Source organism: Chiloscyllium plagiosum, unplaced genomic scaffold, assembly GCF_037043375.1.
Source record: "Chiloscyllium plagiosum isolate Xiang-an unplaced genomic scaffold, Cpla_swu_hap1 HiC_scaffold_19, whole genome shotgun sequence".
NCBI classification, from domain to species: Eukaryota; Metazoa; Chordata; class Chondrichthyes; order Orectolobiformes; family Hemiscylliidae; genus Chiloscyllium; species Chiloscyllium plagiosum.
The window spans coordinates 3193628-3210970 of NW_028270157.1; the positions used below are offsets into that span (position 1 = coordinate 3193628).

The following is a 17343-nucleotide window of genomic DNA, read 5'->3' on the forward strand; positions in this document are numbered from 1 at the left end:
TATTTCACTTCACCATTGAAACTGCTTCCAGTCCCTCAGTCAGTGCCTTCGAGGTCACTGCCACTTGTTGCGTTGCAAAATATTTCCTCACCTACCCCAACAACTACCCCTCCGCCAGCACCCTACCCCCCACACCCACCCTTGTTCTTTTGCCAATTATCTTTGATCTGTTGTCCCTGGTTACTGACCCTCCAGCTGATCCAGGTGTTTATTTTTTACCTGTTGCACAGGCAGCTCTATTGTACCTCCTTACCTCAGTCAGTGAGCAAGGGACAAACAACTGTAGCGAGACTCAGGACATGTCATGCTGAGGGGCTTCTACATTTCACCAAAACCCAATCAGTGGAAAGGCCAAAGTCAAACTTTTAAATCCTACCTCACAACTGTTTGTAACCCGGGAAGAAGGAAACATAAGAGCAGAAGAAATAACAACAGGAGTAGACCATTCAGCCCCTCAATCATGCCTCACCATTCTATAATATCATGACTGATCTCCCCCAGGCTTCAACTCCTCTTTTGTACCAGCTCCCCAATGCTCAACTCCCTGATATTTCAAAAACTCTATGGACTTCCACTTTCTGTGGTATGCATTGTGTCACTGAGCTGCAAATGACCATAGGGACGTCTAGAATTCTGATGACCTTCCCAAAAACCCAGCTGTGTTGGCATGGGTGTCTTTAATGCACCACCCCTACACCCCTCTCCCACTTCCAATCCACTACTTATGGTGAATATTCTCGAGGTAAATGGTCACATGATGGTGAAATAATTAGCATGTGTTTATTAGTAAATACAGCCCCACTCTGTCGGTTCAGTTCACCATCTGTCAGGCTGCAGGAAGATGAGACAATGAAACAGTGGCCGGTTCAACACTCAGCTCACCTGTGAGTTAGACATTACACCTTTGTCAAATACCAGTCAAAACAAAACATAACTCAGGAGACATTTTCACCTTTTTCATGTTTTCAACAATCTCAGATTGTCCCAAAGCATTTTGCAACAAAGGAAGTACTTTTTCAAAAGCCATTACTGCTCTAACACAGTAAAGTACTTGTTGCTGATTTTGGGATCTTGCTGTGCACCATTGGCTTCTGTACCTGTCTGACTAACAGTTCCAATTAATTGTGTGAAGTAACATGTAAGTGTAGCAAGTTTACAGGAATCGAATACTAACTTATATTGTAAGAGGCTTTGAGTACAGAAACAGCAGGGAGGTGATGGCCTAGTGGTATTATCACTGTGCTGTTACCACAGAGACTCAGGTAATATTCTGGGAACCCAGGTTCAAATCCCATCATAGCAGATAGTGGGTATTAAATTTGCTAATTAAAGGAGGAAAATCAGGATTTGAGAGTCTAATAATGACTCTGAATTGATTGTTGGAAAACCCATCTGGTTCACTAATGTCCTGCAGGGAAGGAAATTTCCATCCTTACCAGGTCTGGCCTACATGTGACTCCAGACCCACAGTCAATGTAGCTGACTCTGAACTGCCCTCTGGGTAATTAGGGATGAGCAATAAATATTGGTTCAGCCAGCAATGCCCTGATCCTGTGAATTAATTTAAAAAGGAAAGTATAAAATCCTGCTTCCTTTGTCCAGGGGTCAGACAGCTCCTGGAGCACTGTGCAGTTTTAGCTTCCTTACCTCAGGAATGATATTATTGCTGTAGAGGGAGCACAATGAAGGTTCATTTGACTTATCCCTGGGGTGATGGGACTGTCCAATGGTGAAAGATTGGGAAAACTGGGCCTGTATTCTCTAGAGTTTTGAGGGATGAGGGTGATCTCACTGAAACCTCCAAAATACCCCCTTGATAGAGGGGGTAGATGTAGGGAAGATGTTTTCCCTTGGGTGGGGAGTCTAGAACCAGGGGAGAATGCTTAAATAAGGGGGATTCTGTGATAAGGGGAATTTATTTGACTCAAAGGGTTGTGAACCTTTGGAATTGGCTATGCCAAATGCTGTGGGAGTTAAGTCATTGAGTATGTCCCAGGTCGAGATTGACAGACCAGTGGTGTGCAGGATGATGGGGGATCATGTGGGTGAAAGGCATTAGAGTGTTCAATCAGTCATGGTTGGTGGTGGGGGGGCAGAATTAATGGGTTGAATGGTCTACTCCTGTTCCTAAGTTCCTATGAAGTGCTTTTGTACATATCAGAGAGAGTTGATGGGGTAATGTTTAAACACAACCTCTATCTCTCTTTCCTCCATCAGTATTAACAGCTGGGGAAATCTATCCTCTCTCAGCTTTCTGAGACTGGACTCATTGTTCCAGGTGTGTCCCACCTGTCTACCACATGTGCCCTCAGAAACTATAAGTTTTCTTCAAGGAGTTGAAAAGGTTCAGAAAAGATTTACAAGGATGTTGCCAGGGTTGGAGGATTTGAGCTATAGGGAGAAGCTGAACAGGCTGGGGCTGTTTTCCCTGGAGTGTCGGAGGCTGAGGGATGACCTTACAGAGGTTTACAAAATCATGAGGGGCATGGATAGATGAATAGACAAACTCCCCTGGGGTCTGGGAGTCCAGAACTAGAGGGCATAGGTTTAGGGTGAGAGGGGAAAGATATAAAAGGGACCTAAAGGACAGAGGGTGGTGTGTGTATGGAATGAGCTGCCAGAGGAAGTGGTGGAGGCTGGTACAATTACAACATTTAAAAGGCATCTGGATGGGTATATGAATAGGAAGAGTTTAGAGGGACATGGGCCAAGTGCTGGCAAATGGGACTGGATTAATTTAGAATATTTTGTTGGCATGAACAAGAAACTTCTGAAAACAGACGTCAGGGAAACGTCAGCAATGCAATCCGGGTCCTTTTGGGCCCCTATAACCTGGTGTCATATGACTTCTGTGTCAAGAGTGTGGTAAAGCACAACAGGTCGGGCAGCATCCAAGGAGCAGGAGAATTGACGTTTCAGACATAAGCCCTTCATCAGAAGGCATGTGAAACATATTAAGCTGGAGTGTGAGGTGGATCAGACTGGGTTTTGTGGGGATTCAAGTCTGCCTGAAGTACCCATTCCAGCCAACAGCTGACAGGTTTTAGTCATGTGCCGAAGCTGGAACAGGGACAGAGTCATGGGAAGAGGCCCATCGCCCCTAAAACCTGCTCCACCATTGAATGTTTAACATTTAATCAATGTCCATTTAACCACCTTGAGACCCTTATCCTTGACGCCTTTCCCTAACAGAGATTTCACAGCATCACACAGCAGAGAGGGGCAAGAGGGCACCCCTGATGACCTTCCCAAGATCTAGCCCTCAATCAACATCTGAAGAAAGTGATGATCTGGTCACTACCACATTACCCTTTGTCTTGTTGTTTCTTGCTTTGAAGATAAAGAAATTAAGTTCAAACCGAACTCTTAGATCCAAATTTTTCATCATCTCTGCTAATATCTACTTAAGTGATTGTTTAGCTTGTTAACATGACAGTTTATCGTGTTAAAGGTTCTATATAAATGGAAGGTGCTGTTACTTTGATAATAAATCTTTGTGCAGTAGAAAGCAGGTTGTTCTGTCGCTGAGACCGATTCTTCTGAACTTTGTATGGAGGAAGTGTGCATAAGAGATAAACAATCTCATTACTGTCCTGAGTGGGATTGTGTGGAAACGTTGCCAGGCTTCGGAAACCTGACTGTCCATCCGAAGTGGATGTGGGTTGACTGAACTACTCTCTAAAAGCCTCTCCAAATACAAAGTACTTATTATAGAAACTCATAAGTGCACTATTGTTCCAAAATGTTCTGCCCGACAACAGGAACTCTTATGTGATTGGCTGAGCAACTAGTTTTACATGGATCATTTCAATTAAAGCTTAAATCTCTGACATCAATTAAAACCATTGGGAAACTCTTAGATTGTTATATCTGCATTGCTTTATCTCCCAGGATCATTTATTAGTCATGATGTGGAGGTGCAATGTTGGACTGGGGTGGATAAAGTCAGAAGTCACATGACCCCAGGTTACAGGTTTATTTGGCAACAGTAGCTCTCAGAACGTAGCCCTTTCCTCAGGTGATGTCCCTGACCAGCGCTCCGAGAGCTTATGATTTCAAATTAACCTGTTGGACTATAACCTGGTGTCATATGACTTCTGTGTCAAGAGTGTGGTAAAGCACAACAGGTCGGGCAGCATCCAAGGAGCAGGAGAATTCACGTTTCAGACATAAGCCCTTCATCAGAAGGCATGTGAAACATATTAAGCTGGAGTGTGAGGTGGATCAGACTGGGTCAGGGTGGGTCAGAGTGAGTCAGGGTGGGTCAGAGTGGGTCAGAGTGGGTCAGAGTAAGTCAGGGTGGGTCGGAGCAGGTCAGGGTGTGTCAGAGTGCGCCAGAGTGGGTCAGAGTGCGCAAGAGTGGGTCAGGGTGTGTCAGAGCGGGTCAGGGTGGGTCAGAGTGGGTCAGAGTGGGTCAGAGTAAGTCAGGGTGGGTCGGAGCAGGTCAGGGTGTGTCAGAGTGCGCCAGAGTGGGTCAGAGTGCGCAAGAGTGGGTCAGGGTGTGTCAGAGCGGGTCAGGGTGGGTCAGAGTAAGTCAGGGTGGGTCGGAGCAGGTCAGGGTGTGTCAGAGTGCGCCAGAGTGGGTCAGAGTGCGCAAGAGTGGGTCAGGGTGTGTCAGAGCGGGTCAGGGTGGGTCAGGGCGCGCCAGGGCGGCTCAGAGCGGGTCAGGGTTCGGTCAAAGTGAGGCAGAGTGGGTCGGGGTGGGTCAGAGTGGGTCAGGGGAGGTCAGGGTGGGTCAGAGTGGGTCAGAGTGGGTCAGGGTGAGTCAGGGTAGGTGAGAGTGGGTCAGAGTGGGTCAGGGTGAGTCGGGGTGGATCAGAGTGAATCAGGGTGGGTCAGAGTGGGTCACGGTGAATCAGGGTGGATCAGAGTGAGTCAGGGTGGGTCAGGGTGGGTCAGACTGGGTCAGGGTGGTCAGGGTGGGTCAGGGTGGATCAGGGTGGATCAGGTGGATCAGGGTGAGTTAGACTGGGTCAGGGTGGTCAGGGCGGATCAGGACGGGTCAGGGTTCGGTCAGAGTGAGGCAGAGTGGGTCGGGGTGGGTCAGAGTGGGTCAGGGGAGGTCAGGGTGGGTCAGAGTGGGTCAGAGTGGGTCAGGGTGAGTCAGGGTAGGTGAGAGTGGGTCAGAGTGGGTCAGGGTGAGTCAGGGTGAGTCAGGGTGGATCAGAGTGAATCAGGGTGGGTCAGAGTGGGTCAGGGTGGGTCAGAGTGGGTCAGGGTGGGTCAGAGTGGATCAGGGTGGGTCAGACTGGGTCAGGGTGGTTAGGGTGGGTCAGGGTGGGTCAGGGTGGATCAGGGTGGATCAGGGTGAGTTAGACTGGGTCAGGGTGGTCAGGGCGGATCAGGGCGGGTTGGAGCGAGTCAGTGCAGGTCGGAGCGAGTCAGGGCGGGTCAGAGTGGGTAAGAGCGAATCAGGGTGGGTCAGGATGGGTCATAGAGCGCCAGAGTGGGTCAGAGCAGGTCAGGGCGGGTCAGAGTGAGTCAGAGTGAGTCAGAGTGGGTCAGAGTGGGTCAGAGTGAGTCTGAGTGTGTCAGAGTGGGTCAGGGTGAGTCAGAATGAGTCAGGGTGGGTCAGGATGGGGCTGAGTGGATTGGGTGGGTCAGAGTGGGTCAGAGTGAGTCAGGGTGGGTCAGAGTGCGCCAGAGTGGGTCATAGTGGGTCAGGGTGAGTCAGAATGAGTCAGGGTGGGTCAGGGTGGCTCAGAGTGCGCCAGAGTGGGTCAGAGTGGGTCAGGGCGGCCAGAGTGGGTCAGGGCGCCCAGAGTGGGTCAGAGTGGGTCAGAGTGGGTCAAAGTGGGTCAGAGTGAGTCAGGGTGGGTTAAAGTGGGTCAGGGTGGTCAGGGTGGGTCAGGGTGGATCAGGTGAATCAGGGTGAGTCAGACTGGGTCAGACTGGGTCAGTCTGGGTCAGGGTGGGTCAGACTGGGTCAGGGTGAGTCAGAGCGGATCAGGGCTGGTCAGGGCGGGTTGGAGCGAGTCAGGGCGGGACAGAGTGAGTCAGGGGGCATCAGGCTGGGTCAGGGTGGGTCAGAGTGGGTCAGAGCAGGTCAGGGTGGGTCAGAGCGGGTCAGGGTAGGTCAGGGTGAGTCAGGGTGGGTCAGAGCGGGTCATGGTGGGTCAGAGCGGGTCATGGTGGGTCAGGGTGGGTCAGGGTGGGTCAGGGTGGGTCAGGGTAGGTCAGGGTGGGTCAGGGTGGGTCAGAGTGGGTCAGAGCGAGTCAGGGTGGGCCATGTGGGTCAGAGTGGGGCAGTGTGGGGCAGAGTGAGTCAGGGTGGGTCAGGGTGGGTCAGAGTGGGTCGGGGTGAGCCAGGGTGAGTCAGAGTGAGTCAGGGTGGGTCAGAGTGCGCCACAGTGGGTCAGGGCGGGTCAGAGTGGGTCAGAGCGAGTCAGGGTGGGCCGCGTGGGGCAGAGTGGGTCAGAGTGGGTCAGAGTGGGTCAGAGTGGGTCAGAGTGGGTCGGGGTGGGTCAGAGTGGGTCGGGGTGGGCCAGGGTGAGTCAGAGTGAGTCAGGGTGGGTCAGAGTGCGCCAGAGTGCGCCAGAGTGGGTCAGAGCGGGTCAGGGTGGGTCAGCGTGGGCCAGAGTGGGTCAGGGTGAGTCAGAGTGGGTCAGGGTGGGTCAGGGTGGGTCAGAGTGCACCAGAGTGGGTCAGAGTGGGTCAGGGCGCGTCAGGGCGGGTCAGAGTGAGTCAGAGAGCGCCAGAGTGCGCCAGAGTGGGTCAGAGTGGGTCAGGGTGGGTCAGGGTGGGTCAGGGCGGATCAGAGTGGGGCAGAGTGGATCGGGGTGGGTCAGAGTGGGTCAGAGTGAGTCAGGGTGGGTCAGAGTGTGTCAGAGTGGGTCAGGGTGAGTCAGAGTGGGTCAGAGTGGGTCAGAGTGGGTCAGGGTGAGTCAGAGTGAGTCAGGGTGGGTCAGAGTGGGTCAGAGTGGGTCAGAGCGGGTCAGGGTGGGTCAGAGTGTGCCAGAGTGGGTCAGAGTGGGTCAGGTGGCACCAGAGTTGGTCAGAGTGGGTCAGGGTGGGTCAGAATGGGTCAGAGTGAGTCAGGTTGGGTGAGAGTGGATCAGAGTGGGTCAGAGTGGGTCAGGGTGGGTCAGAGTGGGTCAGAGTGAGTCAGGGTGGGTCAAAGTGGGCCAGGGTGAGTCAGGGCGGATCAGGTGAATCAGGGTGAGTCAGACTGGGTCAGGGTGGGTCATACTGGGACAGGGTGAGTCAGGGCGGATTAGGGCGGGTCAGGGTGGTTCGGAGCAAGTCAGGGTGGGACGGAGCGAGTCAGGGTGCGTCAGGGTGGGTCAGGGTGGGTCAGGGTGGGTCAGAGCAGGTCAGGGCGGGTCAGAGCGGGTCAGGGTGGGTCAGAGTGGGTCAGGGTGGGTCAGGGTGGGTCAGGGTGGGTGAGAGCAGGTCAGGGTGGGTCAGGGTCGGTCAGAGTGGGTCAGAGCAGGTCAGGGTGGGTCAGAGCGGGTCAGGGTGGGTCAGGGTGGGTCAGGGTGGTACAGAGCAGGTCAGGATGGGTCAGAGTGGGTCAGGGTGGGTCAGAGCGAGTCAGCGTGGGCCGTGTGGGTCAGAATGGGTCAGAATGGGTCAGGGTGGGTCAGGGTGGGTCAGAGTGGGTCGGGGTGGGTCGGGATGGGTCGGGGTGAGTCAGAGTGAGTCAGGGTGGGTCAGAGTGCGCCAGAGTGGGTCAGGGTGGGTCAGGGTGAGTCAGGGTGGGTCAGAGTGGGTCAAAGCGAGTCAGGGTGGGTCAGGGTGGGGCAGTGTGGATTGGGGTGGGTCAGAGTGGGTCAGGGTGGGTCAGAGTGTGCCAGAGTTTGCCAGAGTGGGTCAGGGAGGGTCAGGGTGGGTCAGAGTGGGTCAGGGCGGGTCAGGGCGGGTCAGAGCTGGGCAGAGTGGGTCGGGGTGAGACAGATTGGGTCGGGTTGGGTCAGAGTGAGCCTGAGTGAGTCAGGGTGGGTCAGAGTGGGTCAGGGGAGGTCAGGGTGGGGCAGAGTGGGGCAGAGTGGGGCAGAGTGGGTCAGAGTGGGCCAGGGTGGGTCAGAGTGAGTCAGGGTAAGTCAGGGTGGGTCCGAGTGGGTCCGAGTGGGTCAGAGTGGGTCGGGTGGGTCAGGGTGGGTCAGGGTGGATCAGACTGGGTCAGAGCGGGTCGGAGCAAGGGCAGGTCGGAGCGAGTCAGTGTGGGTCAGGGTGGATCAGAGTTAGTCAGAGTGAGTCAGGATGGGTCAGGGTGGCTCAGGGTGGGTCAGGGTGGGTTACGGTGGGTCAGAATTGGTCAGGGTGGATCAGGGTGGGTCAGGGTGGGTCAGAGTGAGTCAGAGTGGGTCAGAGTGGGTCAGAGTGGGTCAGGGTGGATCAGGATGGGTCAGGGTGGGTCAGAGTGGGTCAGAATTGGTCAAGGTGGATCAGGGTGGGTCAGGGTGGGTCAGAGTGGGTCAGAGTGGGTCAGAGTGGGTCAGAGTGGGTCAGGGTGGATCAGGATGGGTCAGGGTGGGTCAGGATGGGTCAGAGTGGGTCAGGGTGGGTCAGAGTGGGTCAGGATGGGTCAGGATGGGTCAGGGTGGGTCAGGGTGGGTCAGGGTGTGTCAGGGTGGGTCAGGGTCAGAGTGGGTTAGGATGGGTCAGGGTGGGTCAGGATGGGTGAGGGTGTGTCAGAGTGAGTCAGAGTGAGTCTGAGTGTGTCAGGGTGGGTCAGGGTGGGTCCGGATGGGTCAGGGTGTGTCAGAGTGGGTCAGAGTGGGTCAGGGTGGGTCAGGGAGGGTCAGGGTGGGGTTATGACCTAGGAATATAATTTGAATGAGCTGAGTTCCAGCATTCCCACACCAGAAGAACCAGAGGCTATGGCTTGTGCAATAGACTCTGAACAAGAAATACTGAATGGTTGATCATTAGGATCGGATTCCTACGAGATTCAGGGGCAGTTAATACTAATACATTCATGATGAACAAAGGGAAATGGAATCCAAAAGGTTCAGGGAGGGAATTACCAAGCATTGGGCACATCTGGAGGAATCATTGGAGGTGACAATGGGAGGAGGTGGTCAACTCTGACATCACCAAGGGAGGGCTGTACTGTCAGACGAGCCATGATTAGGGTGAGGTGTTAAAACTGAGACTCCAACTGCCCTCTCCAATCATTGTAAAAGACCCACCCAAAGAAATGCAAGAGGATTCTCCTGATAACCTTGCCAAGATATGTCCCTCAACCAACATTTGAAGAAACAGATGGTCTGGTCACTATCATATTGCTCTTTGTGGGATCCCTCTGCATATCACCATGCTGCAACATTTCACCATTTAAATCATACACTGACCTACTATTTATACTTCCAATGTGGATAACCTCACATTTACCAACATTGTACTCCATCTGCCGGACCCTTGCCCACTCACTAACTTATCTAAATCTCTCTGCAGACCCTCCACATCCCCTGCACAGTTTGCCTTTCCACTCAATTTAGTGTCATCAGTAAACTTGGATATGTTCCACTTGGTCTCCTCTTCCAAATCATTTATATATGTGTCACAAACAGTTGCAGGCCCAACACTGACCCCTGCAGCACCCCGCTCACCACTGATCTCCAACCAGAGAAACACCCATTTATCCCAGCTCTCTGCTTTCCATTGGTTAACCAGTCCTCTATCCATGCTAGTACATTTCCACAATTCCATGCATTCTTATCTTATGGATGAGTCTTTTATGCAGCACCTTATCAAACGCCTTCTGGAAATTAAGTATACAACATCAACCTGTTCCCCTCTATCCACCGCGCTTGTTACATACTTAAAGAACATCAGTAAGTTAGTCAAACACAACCGTCCCTTACTGAATCCATGCTGCATCTACCTGATGGAAACTTTCCAGCCAGATGTTGGACTATTTCTACTTCAATGATAGCCTCCAGCATTTTTCCAATGACAGACGTGAAGCTGACTAGCCTATAGTTACCTGCCTTTTGCCTACACCCTTTTTAAACAGTGGTGTGACTTTCACTGTCTTCCAGTCCATTGGGACCTGCCCAGAGTCCAGGGAATTTTGCTAAATTACCACTGACACATCTATTATAACTTTCGCCATTTCTTTTAGCACCCTGGGATGGATTCCATCAGGATCAGGGGATTTATCGACTTTTCGACCCTCAGGTTTGCTCAACACTATCCCTTTAGTGATAACAATCGAATTGATTAGTTCTGAGGGCTAAAGGGACCAAGGGTCTGGGGGGAAAGTGGGAACAGGGAAGTGAGTTAGGTGATCAGATTAAATGATGGAGCAGGCTCAAAGGGGCTGAATGGCCTACTCAAGCTCCCATTTTCCATGTTTCAATAACTGCACAGAGATTTCAGTTTTCCTGGGTTTGTGAAGGTTGCTGAATAAACCTTATTCTTATTTCTCACTTCCAGCTGGAAATCATGGTCTCAGTTTTCCTAGGTGATTATCTGCCCTGACCAGCAATCATCCAGACTCCCAGTATTTTTAACAATTTCACGTTAAATTGTATTTGAGAATAATGCCTCAAATATCCTGCCATATCTGTTGAATTTACATACACAATATTTCTGCAATGAAACCAGCCTTCCTCACAACAGAACATGAGCCGAACTGAATTGGAAATGGACTTGGGTGGATGTTATTCTTTCAGGGACTTCAGCACAGCTCATTCTCTATCACTGGGTCAAAGTCCTGGAACTCCCTCCTTTAACAGAACTGTGAATATCCCAGCATCCGCAAATAATGCAGAGGATCATGGTGACAGTCCACCACCACCTCGTCCAATCAGTTCGTGATGGGAAATAAATGCTCTCCCAGCCAGTGATGTCCACATCCCATGAATGTACATTAAAAAAAGTTCAAATAGGGTTAAGCTATGCAGCTGGTGTCAAAAAGATACATGAATTTGCAGTTAACAATGGGTCAAGATGGCAATATTTTCACCATCCGATAATTCTAGCAGTGGCATGTTTAATAAAAAGCTGTCACAGCATAATCTGCATTATTTAACACATTTACATCCATGTATTAACACAATTGGCTCATAAATATGCATGCTGTAATTATGGAAAGAGCTACTTGAATTTTTTAAAAGCTCGTTCCTCTTTTACCTTTCCAATGTGAAATCAGCCCCAGTAATCAGACTTGTTCAAATCCTGCTCAGTCACAAGTTGTATGTTGTAAACATGAGGTGGATGCAGCATGTTCCCAATGACTAGGTAGTTCAGAACCAGTGATCATAGACTAAGGGTATTCGGTAGCCCATTTAACAATTTCACGTTAAATTGTATTTGAGAATAATGCCAGGGTGGAAAACCAGGAGCAGGTGATTGAAAACAAAAACAGAAGTTGCTAGAGAGAAACAGACTTAATGTTTTGAGTCCAGTGACCCTTCTTCAGAACCTGAGAAACTGACTCTGTTTTTCTCTCCAGCGATCCTGCTGTACCTGTTGAATTTCTCCAGCAATTTCTGTTTTTGCTTCTGATTTCCAACACCCGCTGTTACTTGTTTCATTGTCACGGTTTACTGAATTGGATAATCAGCCATGATCATACTGAAGGCAGAGCAGGCTTGAAGGGCTGAATGGCCTGCTGCTCCTATTCACTATGGTCTATGTTTGAAAGTGTTTTGATTGTAACTCAACAATTGACAATGAGGTGCCCTAGATAAATCAATAATGACAAGCAAGAATGGCAATATTGTATTTATATAGAATCTCTACCATCACAAAATATCCCAAGATGCTTCACAGGAATGCAAGCAAGTACAAGAACATAAGAACCAGGAGCAGGAGTAGGCCGTCCGGCCCCTCGAGCCTGCTCCACCATTCAATAAGATCATGACTGATCTTTTCATGGCCTCAGCTCCACTGACCCACCTTCTCACCATAACCCTTAATTCCTCCAATGTTCAATAATCTATCTATCTTTGCCTTAAAAATATCAACTGCTTCCCTGGACAGGGAATTCCACTGACACATAATCCTTAAGATTAGGAGCCACACCAGGACAGATTTACTGTGGAAAAGGACCTGGAAGATATAGAATGCAAGGCAATGGATGGTGACATCTTGAAAAATGTCCATATTACAGAGGAGGAAGTGCTGGGTGTCTTGAAACACAGAAGAGTGGATAAATCCCCAGGACCTGATCAGGTGAATCCGAGAATATAGAACATAGAACATAGAGCATAGAATAATACAGCGCAGAACAGGCCCTTCGGCCCTCGATGTTGCATTGACCCGTGAACTATTCTCAGCTTATCATTCTACACCATTCCATAATCACCCATGTGCTTATCTAAGGATTGTTTAAATCTCCCTAATGTGGCTGAGTTGACTACATTAGCAGGTTGGGCATTCCACGCCCTTACCACTCTCTGCAAAAAGAACTTGCCACTGACATCTGTCTTAAAACTATCACCCCCCAATTTGTAGTTATGTCCCCTCATACAAGCTGACGTCATCATCCTATGGAAAAGACTACTCTATCTAATCCTCTGATCATCTTGTATGTCTCTATCAAATCCCCTCTGAGCCTTCTTCTCTCCAATGAGAACAGACCCAAGTCTCTCAGCCTTTCCTCAAAAGACCTTCCCTCCAGACCAGGCAACATCCTGGTAAATCTCCTCTGCACCTTTTCCAATGCTTCCGCATCCTTCCCGAAATATGGCGACCAAAACTGTACACAGTATTCCAAGTGCGGCCGCACCAGCATTTTGTATAGTTGCAGCATGATATTGCGGTCCGGAACTCAATCCCTCTACCAATGAAACCTAACACCACATGCCTTCTTAAACAGCATTATCCACCTGGGTGGCAACTTTCAGGGATCTATGTACATGGACTCCAAGATCCCTCTGCACATCCACACTACCAAGAATCTATCCATTGACCCAGTACTCTGCCTTCCTATTATTTTTCCTAAAGTGCATCACCTCACATTTAGCTGCATTGAACTCCATTTGCCACCTCTCAGCCCAATCCTGCAGTCTATCCAAGTCCCCCTGCAACCTGTAACATTCTTCCAAACTGTTCACTACTCCACTGACTTTAGTGTCATCTGCAAATTTACAAATCCATCCACCTACGCCTGCGTCCAAGTTATTTATAAAAATGACAAACAGCAGTGGTCCCAAACAGATCCTTGTGCCACAGCACTACTAACCGGACTCCAGGCTGAATATTTTCCAACAACCACCACTCGCTGCCTTCTTACAGAAAGCCAGTTTCTAATTCAAACTACTAAACCACCCTCAATCCCATGCCTCTGCATTTCCTCCAACAGCCGACCATGTGGGAACTCTGTGGGAAGCTAGAGAAGTTATTGCTGAGCCTCTTACTGAGGTATTTGAATTAATGATAGTCATAGGTGAGGTGCCAGAAGACTGGAGATTGGCTAACGTGGTGCCACTGTTTAAGAAGGGTGGTAAGGACAAGCCAGGGAACTATAGACCAGTGAGCCTGATGTTGGTGGTGGGCAAGTTGTTAGAGGGAATCCTGAGGGACAGGATGTACATGTATTTGGAAAGGCAAGGACTGATTAGGGATAGTCAACATGGCTTTGTGTGTGGGAAATCATGTCTCACAAACTTGATTGAGATTTTTGAAGAAGTAACAAAGAGGATTGGTAAGGGTAGAGCGGTAGATGGGATCAATACGGACTTCAATAAGGTTCAAAGTTTGTGCGAAGATTTGTAGCTCGGGTGCTCGTTCTGTTCGCCGAGCTGGAAGTTTTTGTTGCAAACGTTTCGTCCCCTGGCTAGGCGACATCATCAGTGCTTGGGAGCCTCCTGCGAAGCGCTTCTTTGATGTTTCCTCCGGTGTTTATAGTGGTCTGTCCCTGCCGCTTCCGGTTGTCAGTTTCAGCTGTCCGCTGTAGTGGTTGGTATATTGGGTCCAGGTCGATGTGTTTGTTGATGGAGTTTGTGGATGAATGCCATGCCTCTAGGAATTCCCTGGCTGTTCTCTGTCTGGCTTGCCCTATGATAGTCGTGTTGTCCCAGTCGATTTCATGTTGCTTGTTGTCTGCGTGTGTGGCTACTAAGGATAGCTGGTCATGTCGTTTCGTGGCTAGTTGATGTTCATGTATGCGGATTGTTAGCTGTCTTCCTGTTTGTCCCATATAGTATTTTGTGCAGTCCTTGCATGGTATTTTGTACACTACATTAGTTTTGCTCATGTTGGGTATCGGGTCCTTCGTTCTGGTGAGTTGTTGTCTGAGCGTGGCTGTTGGTTTGTGTGCCGTTATGAGTCCTAGGGGTCGCAGTAGTCTGGCTGTCAGTTCCGAGATGCTCCTGATGTATGGTAGTGTGGCTAGTCCTTTTGGTTGTGGTATGTCCTCGTTCCGTGGTCTTTCTCTTAGGCATCTGCTGATGAAGTTGCGCGGGTATCCGTTTTTGGCGAATACCTTGTATAGGTGTTCCTCTTCTTCTTTTTGCAGTTCTGGTGTACTGCAGTGTGTTGTGGCCCTTTTGAATAGTGTCCTGATGCAGCTTCGTTTGTGTGTGTTGGGGTGGTTACTTTCATAGTTTAGGACTTGGTCTGTGTGTGTGGCTTTCCTGTATACCCTTGTAGTGAATTCTCCGTCTGGTGTTCTCTGTACCATCACGTCTAGGAATGGGAGTTGGCTATCCTTTTCTTCTTCTCTCGTGAATCGGATTCCTGTGAGTGTGGTGTTGATGATCCGGTGTGTTTTTTCTATTTCCGTGTTTTTAATGATTACAAACGTGTCATCGACATATCTGACCCAGAGTTTGGGTTGAATTTGTGGTAGGACTGTTTGTTCTAACCTTTGTATAACTGCCTCTGCTATGAGTCCCGAGATCGGTGATCCCATGGGTGTTCTGTTGATTTGTTCGTATATCTGGTTGTTGAATGTGAAGTGTGTTGTGAGGCACAAGTCCAGTAGTTTAAGTATGCCGTCTTTGTTGATAGGTTCAGCGTCCTGTTTTCTGTTCTGTATGTCCAGTAGGTTGGCTATTGTTTCTCTGGCTAGGGTTTTGTCAATCGAAGTGAACAGTGCCGTCACGTCGAATGATATCAGGGTTTCTTCTTTGTCTATGTGTATATTTCTGAAACTGGAAAGCAACAACACCCCCAGATTCTATGGATTACCTAAAGTACACAAACCAGACATCCCACTCAGACCCATAATATCACTACCAGGGACACCATCATACAAACTGGCCAAAGAACTACAACAGGAACTGAAACACCTGGTCAGCGGATCCAAACACTCTATACAATCAACACAGGAATTCTTGGACATCATCAGAAATATACACATAGACAAAGAAGAAACCATGATATCATTCGACGTGACGGCACTGTTCACTTCGATTGACAAAACCCTGGCCAGAGATACAATAGCCAACCTACTGGACATACAGAACAGAAAACAGGACGCTGAACCTATCAACAAAGACGGCATACTTAAACTACTTCACATTCAACAACCAGGTATATGAACAAATCAACGGAACACCCATGGGATCACCAATCTCGGGACTCATAGCAGAGGCAGTTATGCAAAGGTTAGAACAAACAGTCCTACCACAAATTCAACCCAAACTCTGGGTCAGATATGTCGATGACACGTTTGTAATCATTAAAAACACGGAAATAGAAAAAACACACCGGATCATCAACTCCACACTCACAGGAATCCGATTCACGAGAGAAGAAGAAAAGGACAACCAACTCCCATTCCTAGACGTGAGGGTACGAGAACACCGAACGGAGAATTCACTACAAAGGTACACAGGAAAGCCACACACAGACCAAGTCCTAAACTATGAAAGTAACCACCCCAACACACACAAACGAAGCTGCATCAGGACACTATTCAAAAGGGCCACAACACACTGCAGTACACCAGAACTGCAAAAAGAAGAAGAGGAACACCTATACAAGGTATTCGCCAAAAACGGATACCCGCACAACTTCATCAACAGATGCCTAAGAGAAAGACCACGGAACGAGGACATACCACAACCAAAAGGACTAGCCACACTACCATACATCAGGAGCATCTCGGAACTGACAGCCAGACTACTGCGACCCCTAGGACTCATAACGGCACACAAACCAACAGCCACGCTCCGACAACAACTCACCAGAACGAAGGACCCGATACCCAACATGAGCAAAACTAATGTAGTGTACAAAATACCATGCAAGGACTGCACAAAACACTATATAGGACAAACAGGAAGACAGCTAACAATCTGCATACATGAACATCAACTAGCCACGAAACGCCACAACCAGCTATCCTTAGTAGCCACGCAGACAACAAGCAACATGAAATCAACTGGGACAACACGACTATCATAGGGCAAGCCAGACAGAGAACAGCCAGGGAATTCCTAGAGGCATGGCATTCATCCACAAACTCCATCAACAAACACATCGACCTGGACCCAATATACCAACCACTACAGCGGACAGCTGAAACTGACAACCGGAAGCGGCAGGGACAGACCACTATAAACACCGGAGGAAACATCAAAGAAGCGCTTCGCAGGAGGCTCCCAAGCACTGATGATGTCGCCTAGCCAGGGGACGAAACGTTTGCAACAAAAACTTCCAGCTCGGCGAACAGAACCACAACAACTTCAATAAGGTGTTTGACGAGGTTCCCCATGGGAGACTGGTTAGCAAGGTTAGATCTCATGGAATACAGGGAGAACAAGCCATTTGGATACAGAACTGGTTCAAAGGTAGAAGACAGAGGGTGGTGGTGGAGGGTTGTTTTTCAGACTGGAGGCCTGTGCCCAGTGGAGTGCCGCAAGGATCGGTGCTGGGTCCATTACTTTTCATCACTTATATAAATGATTTGGATGTGAGCAAAACAGGTATAGTTAGTGTGTTTGTCAAAATTGGAGGTGTAGTGGACAGCGATGAAGGTTGCTTCAGATTACAATAGGATCTTGATCAGATGGGCCAATGGGCTGAGAAGTGGCAGATGGAGTTGAATTTAAATAAATGTGGGTGCTGCATTTTGGGAAAGCAAATCTTAGCAGGGCTTATACACTTAATGGTAAGGTCCTAGGGAGTGTTGCTGAACAAAGAGACCTTGGAATGCAGGTTCATAGCTCCTTGAAAGTGGAGTACCAGGTAGATAGGATAGTGAAGAATGCATTTGGTATGCTTTCCTTTATTGGTCAGAGTATTGAGTACAGGAGTTGGGAGATCATGTTGCAGCTGTACAGGACATTGGTTAGGCCACTGTTGGAATATTATGAGCAATTCTGGTCTAGGATGTTGTGAAAATTGAAAGATTTCAGAAAAGGTTTACAAGGATGTTGCCAGGGTTGGAGTATTTGAGCCACAGGGAGAGGCTGAACAGGCTGGGGCTGTTTTCCCTGG

The 17343-nt window shown here is 49.2% G+C and overlaps 1 protein-coding gene across 4 annotated transcripts in view; it reads left to right on the top strand.

Annotated features, from left to right (window-relative positions):
* Positions 1-17343, top strand: part of LOC122559449 (synaptotagmin-A) — a 638345-nt gene that overhangs the window by 526355 nt on the left and 94647 nt on the right. The window lies entirely within an intron of this gene.